Source organism: Cyrtonyx montezumae, unplaced genomic scaffold (genome assembly GCF_038088225.1).
Source record: "Cyrtonyx montezumae isolate F1298 unplaced genomic scaffold, pur_monq_1.0 scaffold_2, whole genome shotgun sequence".
NCBI classification, from domain to species: domain Eukaryota; kingdom Metazoa; phylum Chordata; class Aves; order Galliformes; family Odontophoridae; genus Cyrtonyx; species Cyrtonyx montezumae.
In genome coordinates, this window is record NW_027071936.1 from 41,232,464 (window position 1) to 41,255,810 (window position 23,347).

A 23,347-nucleotide genomic window follows, 5' to 3' on the forward strand; every position below is an offset into this window, starting at 1 on the left:
AAAACTAGGGATAACATTATGTGGAAATCGTAAAAGCTGGAAAGATTTGCTCATATGTTTGGAGAGTGATAAGACAAATCATGTAACGCTTAATTTAAATTAAAGACAGACTTTTACTAATGTGTACAAACCACACTCAAATAATCCGCAGTAATACCTTTTGTTTGCTTCAGTGTGCATCCCTCCTTTTTCTTTACTTACGAGAATGCTAATGACATCTTTCAGCTGAGGGAATACTTTTTACATCAAAATGTGAGAAATTTTACTCCTTTTTTTTCTCCTAGATATCATAAAATTAAAGAGGAACTAATCTTTCTTTGTGCATTCTAAAATGCACTTCTATGCTTATTTGCACTGGTTACTCTTCAGAACAAGGACTTTGACATCCCAGCTGTTTGAAATGCACCTCGCATATGGCTAGCAATATACAAATACAGTATTTCTTACCATCTCTCTGTGGCCTTTCCTTGTGCAGTAGATGATCTTGGCTAAATGAAAAACATGTGAACAGATAATGTAATTCAAAATGATCATAATTGTTCTCAGATACACAAACTCTTTTCTTTCAAAGAGTGAGTATAAATAACTACTGGAAAAAAAGAGTACAGCTTAGAAGAGAAAGCACAAGTATTCCTTATTTGCCTGGCACTGACTGTTGGCAATTGTTCATACCTGTTAAGGAAGTAAATATGTTCTAGGGGAATCATTATTCTTACAAGAAAGCAGTTTCTAGTGGAAACTTCTCTTTAGCTGTACTGCCTGCATTCCCAAAACTGTTATTCCTAACACCAATTCTTGAACATCTTTAAGTATAATGTTCAGTTCTATCAAAGCTACTTTTCATTGCTTTTAGAAAAATAGTATGCCCAGAAAGACAGGTTTTTACTTGCTAGATTTATCATCTTGCTTAAATTTTCACACTTTTTGATCTAATGAAAAATAAAGTTGGTATACCCTCTTTTTTTTTTTTTTTTTTTAGCTTCAGCAGTAGGTTCTTTTTAGCACTTGTGTAAGAAGTAGTAAGAGCAAAGAAAGTGTCCAGGAAAACTTTTTCAAAAGTTTTTACTTGTTTCTGTCTTGTTTTCTGGTTGCTTTAATTGCTTAGAATGCAAAAAACAGAGCCGTTCAAAACTAGGATTTTCATCAGGATATGCCCGAGAAATGGAAAATGAGCAATGTTTCAAGCATTCATCCAAATTCTATGCAACAGAGCATTTAAATCTATAAAGAACAACATTGCAATGTTTGTTGATCTTCTCTTCATAAGAAGAGTAGATAAAACTTTAGGGTGATTGTGGCTTGAGAACATAGTACTTCATCCAAAATTATCCTTTCCAAGTCCCTGTGGCTGATTTCAGCCTTTGTTTAATGCAGGATGAAAGCCAGCTTATCACTGCTACATGTTCAATTAACTAAGGCAGTTCCTCTAAATACGAACTTAATGCTAAACAGACTGCATCAGAAATATAATATTGATATCCAAATATTGATTAAACAACCCTGGGGCCAACTTCATGTATTTGGTTGCTTGCTAAAGAACTGAAACACAGCCTTTGGGAAAAAAAATAATAAAAAAAGCAACAAAAAAAATCTGTAGCTCATTCTTTTCTGTCCTTCCTCAGCATTTCATAGTGGTTGCCTGTTTCTTTTGCCTGCCTCCTATTGAATCTAAACTTCATTTATTTCTTCCTTTTTTAATGGTAATATTTAATCTTGTCCATTAGTCATGACTTGCATACGCAAGTGGTGAATACCTGGGCTTAAGGAACTTGGATAACTCTGAGGTTCTGCAGAAGCTGAGTGAAGGCTTTGAGGTGCTAAATGGTGCACCTGAGGAATCTAAAATGGCAATTAGGTCTGTAAAATGTTGTGGGAATCAATGTCCAGCCTGGTTAATAACTAGAATGGTCATTATTTATTGTAATGAGAGTATCACCCAGCACTGTGGGCATGAGGATAAGCAGATTCCTCTTAGAAGTATGTTGTTCTCATAGATGATTACCTGAATGTCAGTGCTTCCAATTTTCTTGTCCTGAGCTGAAAGTCCCGAAGAATTACATGGCCAAAAGGGTTGTCTCTTTCTTCAATGTGATGGTTCTTAACAAATTAGCTAAACAAAGACAAGTGACAGTAGAAAGACTTCTGTGTCAATGAAATCCTGCACTAGATGGTGCTCTGTACATGTTCTACTTTCTTAGGTAATACTACATTTGTAAACTACTGCTAACATTTCCCAGATAGGTATATGGGGAGCAAAGCACTCTGAAATAAATCATGTGGTACTCAGCAAATGCCTCATGTAATTGCTGAAAAGTCTTTAAGTCAGTATTTTTAAGTTATAATTATTAACACTTGCAATATACACAAGCATTCTATCTTGTGATAAGAGATTTTTAATGCATTTATTTATTTTCCCAAATAGTTTTGAATGATTTACTTTAAATATGCCATGGAAGTTTTTGCAATAATTCTCATTCAAATTGTTTATTTCTCTGCCACTGAATCCTCTCCATTTCTACTATGTAGCATGATTAAAGATCTCAGCACAGTTCCAATCTATTCCTCATACAGCCTCTTCCTAACAAGAGACTTAACAGCTTCACAGATGATTTCTCTACTCCTTTGACTTAGTACAGAGGAAAAGAAAAACCAATCTGGAAGAACACAAGTTACTCCTAAATTGCCTAAGGAAAAGGTTTTAAAGCAGTGAAGGAAGGGCTTCCTTTCTATGTTTGTGCTTGGAAAAAAGTCATTAATATTTGCAATCCATGATGAAACTAAATTCTACTTTATTTTTCTCTTTAAGTCTCAACAGTAAATGAAAATATTTGAGCTTTTGAAGTTAGAATAAAGTTTCATAATAACAAGATACTAACAATAAGATACACATTAAAGCATTACATAGTGGACACTGATCCAGTCATATAATCTGCAATCTGATTTTTTTTTTTTAAGGATGGAAAAATTCCACGTGAATTAACTAAATCCAGTGAAGTTACAATGGGGATGAATTAGCTCTGTAATCTGCTCCTCAAGCAGATCATTTACATTGTATCCCAAAGAAAACACAGCTGTAACAACAAACCTTTTCTAGTATTCTACCTCCTTAAGAAGTTCTAATACATATTCATTATATATCATTCTGTAGGGAATGTAGCCCTGTAACTTCGTACATGCTCTGTAATTCAGAATACACTAATGAGCAACAACCTTATCCTATGGTGCCAGAACAAAAAAAATCTTCACTTCTGTCCAGTCAGGGAAGAAAACTAGGATTAAAAAGAAAAACACAGCACCTCTGACTTGGCAATGGATAGCACACTAGATGTTCCCTAAGTACATCTCATGATATCACTGTTGTTTTTACAGTAATTAGCCCTCAAAAACAAAATTCAAGAGAACTGAAGACATCCTGCAGCTATTCAAAGAACACCACCATTATAAGATGTTGAATGAGCATCAGGCTGTTCAATACCCTGACACAGTAATAATGTTACTAAATTCATTTGTGAGGTCTTCTGGTACGTCACAAAGTGACTGCGGGGAAAATGTGGACTTCCTTGGATAACAACAGTACCACAAAGATTCCAGCAAGTGGAATTTAATTTATATAGATGTTTACCATTGTTTTTCACTTGATGGTCATTCTCTTCATTTAAGACAGCCTTAAAAAATACTGACCTTTTTTCCATAGAGTTAGCTTATGAAAAACTCTTACCAGAGAATACAAAAACCTACCTGTTTCACAAGAAAATGTGCTGCATTATGATTCATTACACTATCACTGAGAATACAGATATTTTTTAAGATCTCAGTGGAAGCTGATGTCTGGCAGCTGCCTTGTCTCTGTTATTTATCTCCTTTATTTTACCTACAATATCTTCTTTCAGCTGTATAGTGCTGGAACTGAAAATGTAAAATGAGACTCGAGAGAAGTCAGCTGCTAATAAAAGGTTCCACTGTCCTGTCTTGCTGACCCACTAATTTAAATGCAAGCAACTCTGATGTGATACCAGAGAAAGCCTTTACTGGAGTGTATTCAAGTTTAATTATTAAAAAAAGCAAGTTTCAGCAATTCACTTCTTGGAAATATGGTATAAATCTTCAGCAACAAATGTGTTTCTTAGATTATCTGATAAATATTTTAGGCAAACCTTGTATTATCATCTGAAGGGAAAAAAATACTACAGTTCTGTTTATTTCACTATTTTACCCATCAGGGAATCCAGCAAAAGTAGGAGAACAAGTTACCAAATTTGTGGGACATACACATTTTGAAAATCAGAGAAAAAAATGAACTGTTCTGATCCATGGATTTCATTTTCTTAAGAAGAAGAAAAACCACTGTATGAAATGAAGAAATGAAACTTAAAATTGAAGACATAGCTACAGGAGTAAGAATGTTTCCCCCATCATCTCTGCAGCACGCAGCAAGTCACAGAAACCTTTGATACTCTCTACTCGTGAATGAGATAAGTATGGTTTACCTGTTTTACAGAACACCTGTGATAATCAAGAATCCTAAGATTTTTCACCAGGATGCAAGTTTATAATCATTGTCTAAGGTTTAAAGTAGTATAATGCCTCAGTTTGGGAAGCTTTTTGCAAAGTGAAGAATTTGGTCTCTGGGAGAGGTATACTGCAGAAGTTTGTTGGGGTAAAAATGCCCAAAGTCCTCCCTAAAAAATTACTTCTGCTAGCTAATATCCAAGCTGTGTATTTAAAGGAAATAAGCGCTGACAATTGCAGAAGCCTCCCCTACACTTACTGTCTTGAGTTTCTTGACCAGTATGATTAATTAAGGAAAACTGCAGCTTCAGTTTCCACAAAGACAGTAGGACTAAAGAGCAGGAAGTAATCAGCTATAGCTGGCATCACCATCCATTATATCAATATTCAGAGAGAGAGAGAGAGACAGAGGATCAGTAATTCTTAATGTGAGCAGTGCCTGTTATAACCATTTAAAACCCACTGCAAGCTGCTCACAGCAAATGGCAAACAAAATCCAGAAGTACAAGTCAGTGTGTATATCATACATAATATGTATGGTATTTCACAGTCTTCTGTGATACATATGAAGTATCACATGATGAAATAACAGTCAGACAAAGAAGAATTCCTCAGATAATTCTAGTCATATGTATGAGCTTAGAAAATGCTATTTGTTGCTACCGTTTGCATTTCAGACTGGAAAATTATAAAACTTGACAAATGCTAATAGGAAGTTGAGCAAAAGATTGTGGTTTAGGAGGGCACCATGTGGGACAGCAGGAACGAGTACTCTTCTGGAGTGCAATCCAGCTCTGACTCGGAAGCTCATCACAATAAAAAACATACATGTTTTTCATAATCCCTTTTGAAAGTAAACTGACTTCTGCCTTCAGAAGATTCTGATGTTGCATCTTGGTGGCTAACCTTCATGCTCGCCCTAAGTTTAGCTAAGAGAAAACAAGCAATCAGCAATGAAGAAGTATTTAATTCCTACTGCAACTTAAATTTTCTTCTCCTATCCAGGACTACTGGGCTATCAGAAAAAGGAACTGAAGCAATAACAAAAAACGAAATAGACTGCCCACACAATGTTAACATTAATATCTTCATAACTTTACATTAAACTTTTTTTATGTTACAGCTCATTATATGTTCAATTAATATTTAAAACAACACAATAGACAAAATAATGCACGCTTAAAATATTTACCCGAATTTTACCTAGAGTATCCAAAACCTCATTTATTTACACTGTCTTTTTGGAATTAAATAGCAACACAACATCATAGATGAATCCTACTGTATCTCAGATGAGGAGTATTGTCTATACGTAATGTTTGCAATACCTTTTTCATTTACTTGCAATTTTCCAGCAAGGTAATGTTCTTTTTATTTCAGATGCACCTGATTCAACAATGTATCTTGCCCAATTTGGAAAGTCAATGGGCTCAAAGGGAAATCGTAGACAGGAATATATAATTTTTTACTGTGAGGCCTGCCCATCCATTAAAATTATGCCAAGAACAACAGTCTCCCATGCTGTTGCAATCAAGATGCTTTTTCCCTAGCAATGATTCTTTGATTATTTAGAACAAATATTGAAATGGGAAACAAAAATAATACTTAATCAAATCTTTTCTAAGAAAAATGAGTTTTGGTTGAAACATGAATTAGTGTAAGAAGACCTCTAAGTGATCCATGCTGCAATGGAAAACATGGACTAAAAGACATTAACTACAAATGTAAAAAAATGGATCTTTTCTCCTATTGGATTATTTCACTCTAAATTTCATGTTTGTTTTCCCCTTTCATGCATACAGAACAGCATTCAATATTCCTCAAAATCAAAAGTACACGCTGTCCTTTCATTAATGTTGAAATTCACCTGTCTATAATAGGGAGTATGGGAAAAGAGATGAGGAAAAGGTTTCATTCTCTAGTTGTCAGGCTTTTCACCTTTAACAGTTCCCTTCTGAGTAAGCAGTGTGAAATCCCGTCAAAGGCTGCTGCAGAGCAGCTTCCTTAAAGCATTATTTCCTTCCATCCTGTCTCACTAAGGCTCAGATGGGAACATCTTGTTGCCACACTGAACTGGCTTCAAGCTCTTCCTCTCTCTGTTATTGGAAAGTCTCTGTCTGGAATGTATTTATCACAATTACTTTATCACAATTACTGTCATTTCTCTACTGGTTCTGTCCCATTACATATGCAACTACTTTGATATTGGACTACTCCAGCCACTACGAATCCTGGTATAACTTGCAATCTCAAGGCATTGTGTGTAATGCAATACATTTGCATGCATAGAGATATGAAATCCCCAGAAGCCTACAGAAAGGCCATTACTGTTAGAGCAGAGTCTAACCAAAGAGAAGTGTGGGACACTAAACTGTCTTGTGACTTCAGAAGTACCATGAAGTTAACTCACATTAACAACTTGTAATACATCAGCTGATCTGCAGAAATTGTCAGCATGTATTACTTTGCATTTGCTATACGCAAGTTAGCTTAGGCTGCTCTCCTGTCACACCAAGTCACATCACCAGGCCATTGCTGCTGGCTAAGAGCCTATTCATCCCCACGTCTGCAGTTGCCACAGTGCAAATAATAGTTGCTAAACCCTGCTAACTTACATCTCACACCCGAGCCCCAAATGAGGGAGATGCTGCAGCAGCAGTATCATTTATTTGTCTCTTAATCACAGGAAAGTCACAGGAGGAAGTAATCTTCGGTACCATTTAAACAGCTGACTGGCTACAGATAAGAACACAATTAGTTTTGCTTCAGCAAGATTTGTTTTTTCAAAATATTAAGTCCATAGTGGGCCAGTGATGAAACCACTTTCCCTTACTTCTGCAATACCTCCACCAGCAATTTATTTGGAGAGTTCCTCCATTTCTCCTCTAATTTGCATTGGGTCCCATAGAATGGCTGAAAATCAGGATTCTTAAATTTTTTTTTTCCTGTTCAATGGTTTCTCGATATCTACAAAGAATATCACAATTCTCCTGGGAAATTTGCAGGTGTGACTGGAGATCTTCATGTTCTGGCAGTATATAAATCTCTCAAACATCTTTTACGTACAATCCACAATTTAACCTTTTCCTAGCAGCCACCATTCCAACCAGTACACTTCTGCAACGTTTAGCCACATCCCTACACAGCTGAAATGTCCCTTCTTATTGCCTTGTCAAAGGCAATTAAATTCACAATTATACTCACATGCATTGAAAACACTGCAATGTGCTGGGCCCTCCATTCACTGTATGATCTTCTAGTTTGTTTGTTTTTCTATCAGAATAGATGAGCAGCCATGTCTGGAACTTTTGCAAAGATTTGCTTATGTGAAAGTTAGCTTAAAAATAACATACATGGAAAATATCAAAGGATCACAACAATGTACAAAACCATAAATCTATTGTTCTGCACATGGTTATACAAGCTCGTGAAAACAAAAACAAGAAAACAAGGAGGAAAAAGCAGTCATTTCATTTCAAGTAGGAAAAATAACAGAAAAAATTAGCATATCTATAAGAAGAATATTCAAATTCTCCAACAATCATTACTATACAGAAGAAAAAAAACATCTTATCTAGATTTATCAAAATACGAATAGCAATAAAGTAGTTAAACTGTTATCTTAACTCCACAGAAGATGAAACTTACTGTCCTTCTCATTATTTTATTTGTCATAAGAAAACATTTCCAAATATTATCAATTGAGTTTGTTCTTCAGAATTGTATTAGAAGCCATGAGTCAATTCTTTAATGTGCATTAAGGAAAAAAATGGAAAGAATAAATAATTAATAACACAGACAGTGCTGGGGTTTGTCTCACTGATAATGGCTTGGGAAAGGAAGGCTTTTATTACATTAGGGAATCAAGTGAACTACAACTGTCTAATGCTTAAAGCTTTAAGAATATTTTCAAGTCTTTCACCAATGCTGCATACAAGCATAGCATTGGACCTTGTTTAATTGAAACCAAATTAAGAAAATTTTTGCTTAAGGGATTAATTTATCCCAGAGATATACCCACAGACTGTCTATTTTCTGAAGCATGGATGAGAATTACAAGATTCTTACAAGAGAATTATTTTACTTCCAGCTATTCCAGGTAAAATCACCAGTAAAATTATAGGATTTGGTGCAAGTTACCATCCAGCAACACTGTCAGCAGGGCTATCCCTAATTATTTTCTCTTAACACACATCGTCAGTATGTTGTCAAGGCAGGAATACACAGTTTCATTCAAATAGGCCTTGGGCAAAAAAGAAGTCATATGAATGTGAAGTGTGTGGTAAAAAAAAATTAAAGAATATTCATTAGTAATTGAGCCTCAGAAGATAATGAAAACTTTCAACTGTGATGCTACGCATTTCTTCAACCAAAATTGGCACTGGCCTCCAGAAAGGCTTGATTTATATTATGAAATACTTTAAACATAGTCTGCATAAGCAAACAAAGGAGAACAGTACTTACCAGTTGCCAAAGAAATTAAATGTAGTTATTGACATCCATTACGTGTCTCCACTGGCCCTCACCCCACCTTAAACAAAATAAAATGAAAAATCTCAACAGAGTATGCTCATCTCCAGCGTGCTGGAATTTTATCTCACAGAAGTCTGCCTCACAATGCCATGAATTACCAGTGAGTACACCACTGAACAAGAACAAATCCACAACACAGTGCCCTCCCAAGCCCTGCAAAGATAAGCCTTATCCACAACAGACTATCTGTTGTAGTGTTAAGAGCTGAAACCCTCAAGTTCTGGCCTGGTTTCCTAGCCCACAGCTCTGAGGCAGGTGCTCCCACACCAGAAGCACCAGTACGGTGGACCAGAATTTCTAATAGATAGTGCAAGAAGCACCTGAGCTGCTAGCTCCTGATGCTAAAGTTACAGTGTTCTTGGCATCTAAAGCATTGAATTATTGATCTATGCTGAAGCAGTGTCTGCACTTGGACTTCAGTATCTTTCAAAAGCAGGCCAGGAGGATGGCCCAGCAGACAACAGCTTAGAAGCCCGGAGAGTGTATTAAGGACAGTACTGAATCTATACCTCTCACTTCCCAGGAAATTCCCTTCGTCACCAGGCCAGAGGCTAGTTTGGTGCAACACCTTTCATTGTGCCTGCTGGAAAGCTGTTATTCTGAACAAACTAATCCACACTCATTTGGACAGGGAAGCAAAGCATCATTTTGTAATGCAACAATTAAGGTATATGGCTTGGAGTGGAGAAATTTGAATTTCAGTCCCTGTTACAAGAAAGCTTTTTTAGCCAATTATCATACAGTATTAAAGTGCAGTGCAACCAACCATTAAGAGTCAGGAGTAGTTCCCTAATAACCTATTCAAAGCCATCTATTACACTGGATACCAAAAGAACACTGACTTGGCTACCCTGTACTGCTGCATTTTTATTGCTATTGATACTCAAGTTACCTGGTACTATTTCAATTTATTTACACCTCCTGCAATCATATCTATTATTAAAGACAGCCATATGCCCATCTCAGCAGTATATCTTTCTAGTCCTTTTAGAAGTACTTGTGAGGCCTAAGACATGAGTATAGACATGCAGCCTATGTTCTTCATCCTTTGCTCTGGTCTTTCTAATTCTATACTCTGCTTTATTCCTCGTTGTAGTTTTGGGTGCCTTCCCCCTTGTTATCATTTGTATTCTATTTCTCTTCTTTTTGTAAGGTTTTTTTTTTTCTTTCCTTTCTTACTTCTTTCTCTTTTCCTTCCCTCCTTTTAAATGGTTAAGCAAGATAATACTTAATTCTTCATCAAACATTTACAGAAAAAGCAAACAAAAAAAAGGAATAGAGCAAGCAAGGAGAAAAAAAAAAAAGAGACAAAAGTTATTTCATTGCTACTTATCAGCATAAGAAAGGGGTGTTGGGAGGCTGTGATTACAACTGTTTTCCAACAGCATTTGATTGGAACCCCAAGAAAGAGATCTCCAAGAGCAAATGATGCAAAAAAAAAAAAAAAAAAGAAAAAAAAAAGTAAATTGTACAGATGTCAGTGGCCTTAACTGGTCTCTACTCTTTCCTTGTCCATTTCTTTGAAATCCTCCTTGACAGGATCTGACAAACATTTTCTCTATGTAATGATTTCTACTATCATTGTCAACCTGAATTCCGGTCACGTTGAATTAGGGAAGATTTTTATGAAATGCCAATGCAACTGTTCTCAAATTCCCTCATTCTTATCTCAGTTTAAAAGAATCTAAGTGTTATATATATTTTTTTTAACTGATTTCTTTTTCCTGTTGTACAAAAGATCTAGACAAATAGCTGGAAAAATGAAAGAGCCAGTCACAATAGAACAGTCACGGTGTGCAGTGAAAGCACTGTGATTTTTGGTGGGATAAGATCAACATGACAAGCTTTCAGATGTAGCAGTCTGTCGATACTTTCCAGACCATCCTCACAGGAACAAAGACAGAGGCATTTTCAAGTTGTAACCAATATTAGCCTCCATATGTACAGTTGGAGCCATGCCTGTGAACTCTGCTAAAAGGCCGGCTATGTAAACTATCTATCACTCAATTTCACATGAGCAGTAATCTAATGACACCACAAAAATCTCACAATGTTCCTTGCTCCACACGTCCAGCCACAGCAACAGATGCCTGACAGAGTGCTTCAGCTGCAATACTGAAGGGTTTGCCTTCCAGGGACTAAAGCACTGTACAGAGTCTCACTAAAAGACAGGCATTATTCCCTCTTGGGGTGTCTAACTCCACAATGCTCAGCCTTGTAGTCCGACAGCACTCTTGCTCTAATCCAGCTCACCAGATCTGCAGTCACATGGTAATTCAAAGCCCATGCATATTACTACTCATTCCAGCACACTTTGGATGAAGCCCATTAAGACGGGCAAGATTGCTTCTCGTGGATAGGAATAAAATATTTTGTTTGTTACTACTAAGCTAACCACAATAAAAACAAATAGTCCTCTTTCATGTGGTGATGGAACAAAGTAATCATGCTATATCCAAATTTTTAATTAGTAGGTTGAAGGATTTAGTGTCTTCCTGGCTTGTTCAATACTGAATCATATTCATCATATATAAATAGCCAGCAACTGTATATGGTAGCGGAGGGTGGAAGGAAGGTCAGGGAATTAGTGTGATGTCAAGCATTTCCTATGGAGTCACCAAATCTGTTCTGTGCAGATTCTTATTTGAGCACATAATGAGCCCCGAGGCTGCTATGGCAGCAGGGTGCCTTCCTGGCACTGGAAAGCTTTGCCGAAATGTTACATAGGCAGAGCTTACCTTCTGGAGCTTTGTAAAGGTGAATGAAGGATTTTCCCCCTGTATCTCATGTTATGGGCAGATCCACTGGTTGCAGACACTGCTTTGGTGCCTAGCCCTCAGAGCACCTCCACAGGGTCAGGGAGCCTGATATGAGCCTCACTGAAACCAGCAGAGTGTGTGGAAAACAGGTGATGTTTATTAATACTGTATGAAGGACTTGTTCACCCAGTTCACATCCTTCACGGTATCGCTGCTGATAAAAAAAAGCAGCTTTTCACTCATGGCAGTGCTGAGACACAACACTCCTTTCCCTGGAGTCGGGAGAGCCTCTGACACACGGACACTCTCTTTCCACTGGTCTGGCACGGGACACAGCTGCAGTCACTCTCTGATACAGCCCTGGGAGGGGAACACAGGCTCTGCCACCACTCGTAGGAGACGCAAAGCACAAAGAGCATGTGTCACACACAAGGCGCCAGAAGGCAGAGTTAAAGCTGTAGCGGTTATCGCCGAACGCATAAACTTCGTCTCTGTTTGCACTCGTATCCTATTTTGCATAAACTCAGCACAAAGCTGGCATCCTGCAGCCGTTAAGAAAATAAAGCTCGGGCCTTTCGGCACCGCTGCACACCATTAAGCTAATCCCGGCTGACTTTGCAGGACAACTGGGCGCTTTCCACCGTCTCCCACCTGGGACGGGAGCACCGGGCCGGACAAGGCCAGCGGGAGCGAGCGGGGATGCGAGGGCGCCCGTCCCGGGCAGCGTGGGCCGGGCGAGGCGAGGGGAATGCGGCCCGGCCTGCCCTTCCGCTGCCCCGGGTTAATCATTTACTCCGGGCCGGGCTGCCGGGCGGGCCCGCGAGGCAGCCACTCGCGCGCCCTCAACGCTTTCACGCGCCGTGCGCGGAGCCACGCGCGGTTAAACCGAAAGAGAGTTCTGCAGTCGTTCACCGTCACTTGCAGCCGGCGCTGCTCGGCCCGCACCGCCGCCTGAGCGCCCGGCCCCGCCAAGCAGCTCCAGTACGGCGACAGCGTCTCGGACCTGCTTCCCTACTGGCCGGACCGTATTTCCAGTCGCTGACCCAGCTCTCCCGCTCGCTGCCCACGCCTCTCACCGCCATCTGCGCGGAACGGCGCGGCCAGGCCCTCTCCGCGCCCCCGCCGACATAAGCACCGCCCAGGGGCGGCCCTGCGCCAGGTGAGCGGAGCGGAGCGGGGCGGGGGGCGGCAGGTGCGGCCGGAGGGCGGTGCGGGACAGCCCAGGACGGGGCGACGGAGCGCTGCGCTGCTCGGGTCGGACTTCTCTTCCGAAGGAAAAGCGAGGGCTGGCATCTGAGAGACGGTGCGAGAACTTCAGGTTTTAAAAGTTTTTATCGTAATTATTTTCGGTTAACGGGAGCTCGGAGCGACAGCGTGTGGTGCGGGGGCCGAGCTGCGAGCGCGGGGCCGGGTTGAAGGGCAGCGGCACTCCGCTCTCAGCCTCCGCGTTCCCGAGCGGCCGCGGTGTGCAGCGCGGCGGCAGCGCAGCTGGGTCCCGAGGAGAAACCCGCCCGGTGTGCGCCGCTGCTCCGCGCCCGTCCGTGCACACAGAGGAGAGGAGAGCGACTGGGAAGGACGCCGAGCTTATACTTGATACCGTTGTTCCGAGGCGGCAGCTCAAATATTTATGGAGGGGAAAAAAAAAAAAGAAAAAAAAAAAAAGAAACCTCCAATACCTCCTCTCCGCGTGTATTTAAAGTTCCGGAGCAAAGCAGAAAACTGAGCATCTCCTTCTCTCTGAGGTTATATGTGCCCTTGATGCAGACGCAGCTCTGGCATCTGACACTGGGGTGAGGGTTGTGCTGGGGCATTTTGTTTTATTTATTTTCACACAGCGTGAGCTATAACGAACTGCAGAACTGTGTTAAATCCCTCGTGTGGGATTGGTCTAAAAGATCCACTCGTGCTGTGGCAGGTAAAGCAATTAATTAATGGGCGTTTCCATCGTGAAGCTGATGATAGCTTAAGACTAGCTGTAATATGAAGTTTTGTTAATATTGCACCTTACCTAACAAATCACGTGATATGGAGATTGTAAACAGGTGTTTGTGTTTAATAATTATCTTTTTTTTCTTTCTGAAGGAATATGTATTACTCTCTTTGCAGTGAGGAGGAGTAAGCTTTTTATAGAATGCAACTTATCTTTGCAACCTTTTGTCTCTGATGTTTCTGGAGTGGGTAGTAGTGACCAATATGACTGCAGTCTGGATCACTAAGTAAAATAGGCATTGAAAATTGCCTGATCACACTGACATACGTTGTACTCCTGTGGAGATACAATGATGCATTGCAGTGGCTGCCCCACGTGAGCTGATACCAGCAATTAGTTCTCAGTGCTAATTACTGTGGATGAGCAGTAGTTTGCTTTTGAGCGCTGTTTTCATAGAGGTTAATTGCATGTGTGGTAACAAGCCTACATTTAAAATTCATGTAGTTTTAAAAAATATTACAGAGTTGTGATTCCTGGCTGAGATCAGACTGCCTCGTAGCTGTGGCCAAAGTAGAAACAGTCAGATGGTTTTGGTACTAAAACTTTGCTCAGCATAATTTTCCGCACAGTATAAATGTGGTTCTGGATATAAAGGTTTCATAGGTTTAAAATATTTGACCAAATGTCAAACTTTTCCTAGATGTAACCTCAAGGCTGCTGTTGTAGTGTCTTTCCTAGCAGTTTATATGAAGGCTTGCTATTTATTTTCAATGCATAACTTGGTTCCCCATCCTATTCTTTTTTTTTTATTATTATTTTTGGCATACTTCTGAGGAGCTGATTTTGGCTGTTAGACTGTGATGATGTGATATAAATGCCTTGGCAAAGTGAGAAATGAACAAAGTAATGACGCAATATATTTTGGGCTCTTATTTCTAACTCCTGTCTTTTGTGGCTTCAAACTCTATCTGCGATCGAGCATGTAAGAAGTGGGCTTTCTTTTTTTTTTTTTTTCTGAAAGCAAAGATTCTTGCACAGAACAGAACTATTAAGGAAAATGTCAAATGTGATATTCTTTGTAAGTTTCAGAGCTGAGCTGAGATCTAACATGCCAAGTAACTAATGATCTCAGCAGTCCAGAAAAATAGTGTTACTTGTAATAGAAACTGTGGAATGCAGTTTAGCTGTCCTGATAATGAGGGGTGATTTATGTGATTTTATGTCTGAATAGTATATATGCAGCAAGTGCAATATGTTTAAGATTCGTATAAGATGTTAAAGTGTGCTACTAATGCTTTATGACTGGAGACATCTTGTAATTGGGATGTTGAGTCCCCTGTAAGCACCACATTAGATATTGACCAAGCAGAAGTTGCTGAAGTGATTGCCTCCCCAGAAGGCCCAATCTCAATTTGGCTCACTGTGTTCTCTTAATTCACTATTGTAATATAACTTCATTTAATCTTAGATCAGGAAAATCAAGTGCTTTTAAAGCTGCCAGTATCCCATGAGTTCTGGCAGCTACCTGGCAAGTTTCTGGGCTGCTCAGGCTGTGTGGCAGCGGGGCTGAAGCAGGATGAGGTTAATGCTCTTTATTTTGCTCTCTCCTGTGAAAGGAGAAACAAGACTCAGAGCTTCTTCAGTGTTTACAAAGTATAGCTGGCTGTTGTACAGCTTCTTCTAAACATTCTCACTTTTATGAGAACAGCCTAGCTTTTTTCGAGGGAGTACATTCACTGTGGAGATTCGACCTTTTCTAACTCATGTGTGAAGATGTTTTTAGATTCAGCAGTCATTCTGATAAAGGCATGGGAAAGTTTAAGTTGTTTACTGCCTTCCTATTTCCTCTGTTTTTACTAAGATTATTCTGCAGAATGCACTGGCTATGCATGTTTATATTTTCTGCTGAAAAATCAGTGTTATTTGATAGTTTTCTTTGTCCCCCAAGTAACAAAATAGAAAAAGATCAGTGTTAATATTTTAAGTTTAGTGTTTTTTTATAGTTCCAGAAAGTTATTTCAGAACGCAACTTTCTACCAAATGGTATTAACTCATGTTTCACTTCATTAGCTTTTCCTTCCCTTGGATTAATTGCTTTAATCCCTAATTATTCTGTTAGTTCTGCACTTCAGTTGCTTTCTTTAAACTGTTTCAGTTAGTATTTAGTTGTTGCATCAGGAATAACTCGAGCTGCTGCCAGCATGGCTGTGCATTGCCCACTTATGTTAGCTCTCCAGTCTCTGCTTTCATTCCCCTTTAGCTGTGTTCCCCTGGCTCTGCCATTTGGTTAGGCTTTTTTATTTTTTTTAATCATAAGATTGATACTATCTTTTCCAGTTTACTGTCATCTAAAAACCGAGTTGCCATTGTGCTTTCAGCAATCTTCAAATATTTACAGTGGTTTCACAGTTATTTTTTCCATGTCCTTAAATACCTTATTAAAAATGAGCCCTAGCTTATTTTTGCGTGTAATAGATGCAGATCCACATAACCATGCGTGTCCAGGAGAGAGTACTTAGGAGTTATTAAACCAGTGCACTCGTAACAGTAGCAGCTGTAATGTCATAATTCACGGTGGGTTCTTGTACTGTGGGTCCTGCTGGATGTGCCTGTGGCTGTTGCCTTTCTTTGTTGGTCAGCAGCAGCCATAAGCTGCACAGCAAAGGTAATGCAGTGGGATGGAACAACTGGAATGTGTGTGGTGTACCTCTTCATTCTAATAGCTGATAATTGCTAATAACTGTAATACCTTTTGTTGTAGCTGTCTATATTATCTCCAGTAGAAAGAAACAAGAAAACCTTGCTTCTTAGTGCCACTTTATTTGCTGTGTTTGACACGTTCAAATCAGTGAATAAGGTGGAAACCCCTTTTCAAAACAAAACCAGAGCTATGAGCAGAGGTAAGTGCAATTGCTTTTCAAGTGACTGTTTTCCTCCGATCTCATTGGAATATCTGGGGTCCATATTGTGTCTTGGACTTGAAAGATGCCATCAAACAAATATATGAGTTCTTGATCGGAGTGTCCATTGACATGGTTTTCTTTGCCAAATCTATATGACTGGTGAGAAAAATGCTTCTAGCCATTACACTTTTGAATGACTGTGGTAATACTCTTGGATGGTGGTAATGCTCTTGGATGAGTGTAATTGGTGCAGGGATTGCCACAGACTTTTCTTTCCCCTCAGCTCATCTCCTGTTTGAGTTACAGCTGTGGCTGCTGGACGGACATGCTGATTGGTCTTATTCTTAGCACTGAATTGCAGCAGACTGAATGATCTTGACTGATGAATTTATGAAGTATGATTGTTGTTCCGGGGGAACTAAGAATCTGTGTTTGCATGATAGAGTTGTGGTAAAATGCAAGGACAGGTAAAAAGAAATTCTTTGGAAAGAAGAAAGGCTGTGAACTTGTCCATCAACTACGGTTTGTGTGCCTATTGTCAAAATAAACATGATGTACCATTTTTATTTTACTTGGAGTTTTACCCATATGGTCCTAATGAGTCAAGCGCTGCTCTCATTTGAGGAAATCCAAAGGTAGGATTTTCCAGGTTTTGGTACTGCTTCACTCTTTCAGCGCAAGGAGAGCGTCAAGGAAATTAGCCCAAAGCGAGCTGTTGGTGTTCCTTGTCTTGAAGATTATGCATCCTGTCACTGTGCAGGGACACTCTTTAGTGTGCTTCAGAGTTGCAAGAGGACTACAGTGTATGCATTGGGCAGCTCTTTGAATGAGAGCTCCTGCCATCAGAATCCTTAGGCACTCTGAGTGTAGCTGTGTGACTGGCCTGTCCTTTCATTCAGTTGAAGCTGTGAGTTGTCCAGTGTCCTTCGAATTGCTTTTAGCTTGGGAAGGTCTTCTAGCCTTCTGGGAGAGATTAACAGTTGTTACTGGATAAATAGTGAGAAACTGGTGAAACTGCTTCATGGTTATAAGTACCAATCACTTCGTGAATGATTATTCTGCAGAAAAGCAGCGCATATAAATTCTTGCTTGTTGCTATGCAACCTTTGTCTGGAACTTCTCACCTCACCCATGTTAGGTGTTATTCAATAAAGTTTCCTGTCTGTGGAGCAATAGCTGCGCTCACAGCGTGTTAGTACCTGCAAGCTGGGTGTCCAGTTTCAGAGAAGTACCAGGAATTGCTTGATTGGAATTTGTGAAAACTGAACTTGTTTTTCAGTTAGATGTTATCTTTCTTACTTTTGAGATCTTTAATTCTATATTGTTTAGTGTTATTCTTTGTAGCTGCAATATTCCTTACTGTTGTTTCTTTAAATAGTTTGTCCTTTAAATGGCTTGATAAAAGACAGCTAATGACAAAGTCATAAACCATAAACATGTGGAAGTAACTAAGGTATGCATTCCATTTGGGAGATGCATGCACCAAATAGATATGTAATACAAATTCCAATGTTAGAATTGTTTTTATTGCCATTATGAACATTAAATGAACATTTAAATTAAGAATTGTCTTAAAACCTTCTTAATAACAGGAAGCTGCCTTGTTGTTGAATTTCAGTGGCATTCTTCTGGGGAAAAGATGAGAATAAGTTACAAGTTTTGTTTAAAACACTTAACGCCTATTCCTGCCATAGGCACTGCTGTTGGGGAATATCATGTCAGCTGCAGTATGATGTCACTTGGAGATGAAACTCTTCTTCTGATGGAGCTAGACCTGTCGCAAAGCAGGAGCTCTTATGATATCTTCATTACTTGGACTTGTTTAATGCTTGGCAAATCTGCTGATTTGCACTTACTCTGCTCATACCTGAATACTGCTGTTTGGTTTAGCTAGCTTAAAAGTCATCCTTTTAAGAACACATCTTCTAAGAAGTCATCTTTTATCAATTAAATGTTTTTGGTTTTTTTCCAGAAATGGGAGTAATTAAATATGATTAAGAACCAAATAATTCCTTCTTGATTTATGAGCCCAGGTGTTTGAAAACTGATTTGTGTTGGTGGAGTAGCTTGCAATTAAAGATTCTAAAGCTCAAATAAAACCAGAACCCATTGGGTTGAGAAGAGTGGTTTTTGTGAATAACTAGCTCTTGCAGCGATGGTTATGCAGTACTAGGATTTCCACTTTGTGGAGCTTAGTAAAGCAAACTCATACATATATATAAAACCTTACATCTTCTTTAAAGGAATTATTCTTCAGATGAAGCTCTGGACTGAAACAGTGAGCTTGGCAAGCTAGTCAAAGAAATTAGTGCTGAAATCATGCTTTCTGTGCAAAATAGCAGTCTGAAATCCAAACGTTCTCTTTAGAAAAGCTTTTTGGGACCTGGATGGCTAGTGTTCTTGTCAAAGTCTCCCTTGTTGTCTCTAAAGAAGTAGTTATTTCTTGGTGTAAGGTTGAGTGCAGTTTGCTACAGGTGTTCCTGTTCTGTCCTCTTTTTCTGGAGATATGTTGGTGGTGCTTCACCCATCCTTGAATGTGTCTTCATGATTCCTTTTGAGAGACTTAGTAGCTGCCAGTTTTGGAAACATGCAGGTGTTAAATCATTACTGCATGGCTCTTTCTGGAGATATATATATATCTCCAGGTAGAGATATATATATATATATATATATTTATCCTTCCCAGTTACTGCTTTAGTGAGAAGGAAAAAAAGTGGGTGTTTCTTTGCTTGCTTCTTCCGACTTTTGAGTAGTAGCCATCCAGCCCTTGTGCAGCTGTTGTACACACATTGTACCAAATGGCTGCTCCGAGCACATAATTGTTTCTGACTCTCATCTGAAGCTTTTGGTGAAGTGGATTCTTCATTACCCCTGACTGTCTGAGCATGAAAAGTTTCCCACTGATGCTGTCTCCTCTAAGTCTGTCTTGGCTGAGCATGACAACGTAAACCTTACCTTTGCTATCACTGGTTACAACCATGTGGTGCAGCTACTTCTAGATGTACTGACTTAGCGGTTCTTGGCACTGCAGGTGGCCTCTGTCTGTTGCACCACTCTCGTGTGGTTTATGCACTGCATGCTGCTTCTCTTCCATCAGTAGTCTAGATTAAAACCGATCTAGTTTTAATCTTAAAACCATTACTCAATTACGCAGTAGTAACAATAAACTATTATCTAATCTGGGAAGCCTATTGATTATAATGCTCCACTGTTGTGATGCTGCCTAATTGCATGGCTTGTGTGCCAGTTGGGCCCCATCTTTGACCATCCTTAATGCTGACTTGATAGTTGTATTACATTGGAGATATGTAACAGACATCTGTAGAAGCTTAGTGTTTCTTGGTACCGTCACCTCTGGACAGCTCACTGTTCTACATATGCTTTCAACTTTTGTAACAAGGCAGTCTGTATGGAATATGTACCTTCTCAGTTGTACTTCGGATATGTGTAAGTTTCTGTAGCTAAAGCCTGTTGCAGGTTTCTGCTAAGAAAGCTTTTTTTTTCCTTTCAATGCTTGATAAAGTCCTCATTTTTCTTTCGATGTTTGATACAAACCAGACTTAGGCCACTTTATTCTTCTGTCTTTCAAGCAGCATGGACCATTATTATTGCCTGTAAAATCTCATCTTTTGCAGTGTCTCTTGGATTATCCAGCAGCTGCAATCAGCATCATGAAAGTACTGGAAAATAAGCTACTGATGTGATTTATAGTTCACAGAGCACGCTTTTGTTATCACATGTAGCACAATATAATGAATTTTTTGCCCCAGTTATTTTTGGGCATTATTCAGCCTTCACATAATAAAATATTCACCATGCAGAGTGAGTTATGCACATTATTAAGCATTAGGCACTGCATGATGCTTACTTGCAGGTGATTGGTTCTTGGTTGAGTTTGTATCTATAGGTGGATTGCTAGAATACTTCCTTCACAAGCTTTCTCTAAATTAAAGCAGTTTCTTTCATGTATTTTGGTCTGGTTCTGTCCTTACTCTTTCTCATTCTCAGTATAGAAGTTTTAGATCTCCCCTGCAGTGCATCTGTATCCTGTGCCTTGTTTTGTGCTCACATGTTTTTCATAGGACCTGTTCAGAAATTGTTACGGCTGAGTATTATGAAACCAAACTGTCTGGGTGTTGTCTCCTGCTAAAATATTTTAATCAGCCAGAGCCTTGATACCAGGAGATAATAATGGCTGGCTGTGCAATCTGCATGAGTTGGTGGCCTTAGGCAGTGGGTGCCTTTAAGGGGTTGCACCATCAGTATCTGCCTGGAAGGAAAGCAGGGCTTGCCAAGCTGTTAGGAGGCTCACCTCTGTTGAGGTGCTTGAGTCTGTAGCTGCAGAACCAATGTCCTTGCTGTGTACAGACTCTTCTAATGAATAGCTTCTCTTGATACTCATTTGGTGTTGTGCAGAATACAAGGCTTTGACTTTTTTAGCTTCCTGATCTAATACCAAGTGGCATAAATCTCATGAATTTGATAGCTTTCTCAGTAGATTATAGAGGCTGTTGGTTATGCATTTAATAGTGAATATTGCATGTGGTAAAAGTTAGAAGCAAACTTATTGTACAAACATAGACCAGGATATCTGAGCTGTTTCTGTACTGGGTTAGGATGCAGCATTATCTGTCTTTCCTTGCTGTGATCTTGCTTGAGTTTGTGTGCCATGGGCTCAGTGTAATGCCCAATAAAGCAAATCTGTTTGTGTCATAGGTCTCATATGTTTCCTAATAGTTGTACTAGACACAACTAGTATTTATTTGTTCATGCTTCTCTACTCTAAATAGTGCAGTATCTCAATACATAAGATGTTAGGAAATCTGCCTTGAACTGGTTATTCAATTAATAGCTTGGTTGCAAGGTGGTGATTGAATAGCAGCTGCCTTCTGTTTCCTAAAGGAGGATACCATGTTATTAGGCCTTCTGAAGTCTTAGGAAAAGCTGCCTCTACCAAAAAGGGAATTGAAGCCTTAGCTATTACTTGAGTGTTACACATGCTTTCTCCCTTACACTGCTTATTTTTATTATTATTTTTTTATGTTGAAACATTGGTTTCCCTACATCCCTTAGAGCCTGCTAGCTGGCTGCTCCCACTGCCAGGCAGTGATGCTGCCATCTTACTTGGGCTGCCTGTGCTCTATGTGTGGCTTTCACTGTCTGCCATGCCTCATAGTAATCAGTATTTTCTGTCTGTCTGTCTGTGCCAGCTGAAATGCCATGTCCCATGGGTCACTGAGCTTTGTGCCACTGTGTGATCCTCACAGTACAGTGATTTTGTAGCCACAGGCGTGCATTTGTAAAAATGCACTTATTATACAAAAAAAAAAAAAGTGCTGCAGAGCCTTGAGAGATATGACAAACAGCCCCAGAACTGTTTGAAAGGAGTGAGGGTAAGGAGCTGTACCAGGCAGAGTAGCCCTTCAAGCAGAATGTTTGACATTTGGTCTGTGTGGCTTGGCATGTGGCGCAGCTTCAGTGGTTATTCTGATGTGGGGTGCACTCTAGGTAAGTTGTCTTCTAAATATAGTAAGCCTGTGCTGGCTTTTTTTGTTTGTTTTTTTTTTTTTTTCCCCTCCCCTAAAGAGTTATCAGTGCTCAGTAAGCAGGAGAACTTTGTTTTCTACCATGTCATTTGTTCACAGACTTCCACCTGTTTCAGGTGCTTCCTTACTGAAAGTAGTGTGGGACCTGTGATGGACTCTGGGATTGATTTTTCTGGTGCTATAATTTATAATGGGATGGATGTCATTGATAAAACAAGTCTGGTCGTGTAGAGGTCATTCCATAGTATCCACATAAGTTATATTTAGTGTTGTTTATATCAGATTCGTGTCAGAATAAAGCTACAATTACAAACTGCTTACTTTTTTTATAAACAACGTGAGTGCCAGCTCATTGCAGAAGGGAGGCCTGGGATTTAGCTCTTGTTTTAACAAATAAAAATAAAAAAGCAGGGAGAAAAGGTTTCTAAGAAAAAAAATCTATTGCAATATGTTGTCAATAGTTGTTTTAATTTGGCTATTGGCTGATTCATATAAAATAATTTTGTGCTTCTTTAAATGGAAATGCATGCAGATAGCAGAAAATAAACAGCAGGTTTATTTATTTTAATTTATTTTATTTCCTGTTCTTCAGAGAGCAGAAGGAGTGCAGGGTTAGAAAGCACTTGTGTAGGGAACTTGCTGGCTTCTTCCCCCAGAATAATATTCCTGAACATCACACTTCTTGTTTAGCTCTGCATTTCAGAGAAGTTTAAAAATAATTTGGTGGGATTTGTTTTTGTTTGAGACAAAACCAACCGAACAAAATAACACTGAATAACTGAATAATCATAGAGCCTGCTACAAAGTGTAGGTATCAACCTCCTGCTTGTTTGTTCAGCTTTGAGCCATCTGGCATTAGTGTCTTAAACTTAGATAAGAGTTCAGCCTTGGTTTTGTTTGCTTTTTGTGAGTTGTTTAATTCCTCACACTGTTATATTTATTTATTTATTTATTTTCATTATCATGGGAAAATATCTGACTTTTGCTTTATTTAATTGTCTGGCTGGGTAGGTTACCTAGTGACTGCATTTGCTAAATGTTTTCCAACGTAGGATAAGCAGAAGAAATGTCTGTGAAACTCTTTGGCTTTCCCAGTGCTAAACAGTAGCACTTTTAAGTGCAGGAGATTAATATAGAGAGCTGGAAGGGAAAATGTCACATAATGTG

The 23,347-nt window shown here is 39.3% G+C and overlaps 1 protein-coding gene across 1 annotated transcript in view; it reads left to right on the forward strand.

The window, feature by feature from the left end:
* The first annotated feature begins 13,006 nt into the window (after positions 1 to 13,006).
* The window catches only part of MTUS1 (microtubule associated scaffold protein 1), a 110,366-nt gene continuing 100,025 nt past the window's right edge, over positions 13,007 to 23,347 (forward strand). Inside the window, 1 exon segment of the mRNA XM_065736993.1 lies at positions 13,007 to 13,119. The gene's annotated coding sequence lies outside the window, so the exon portion shown is untranslated.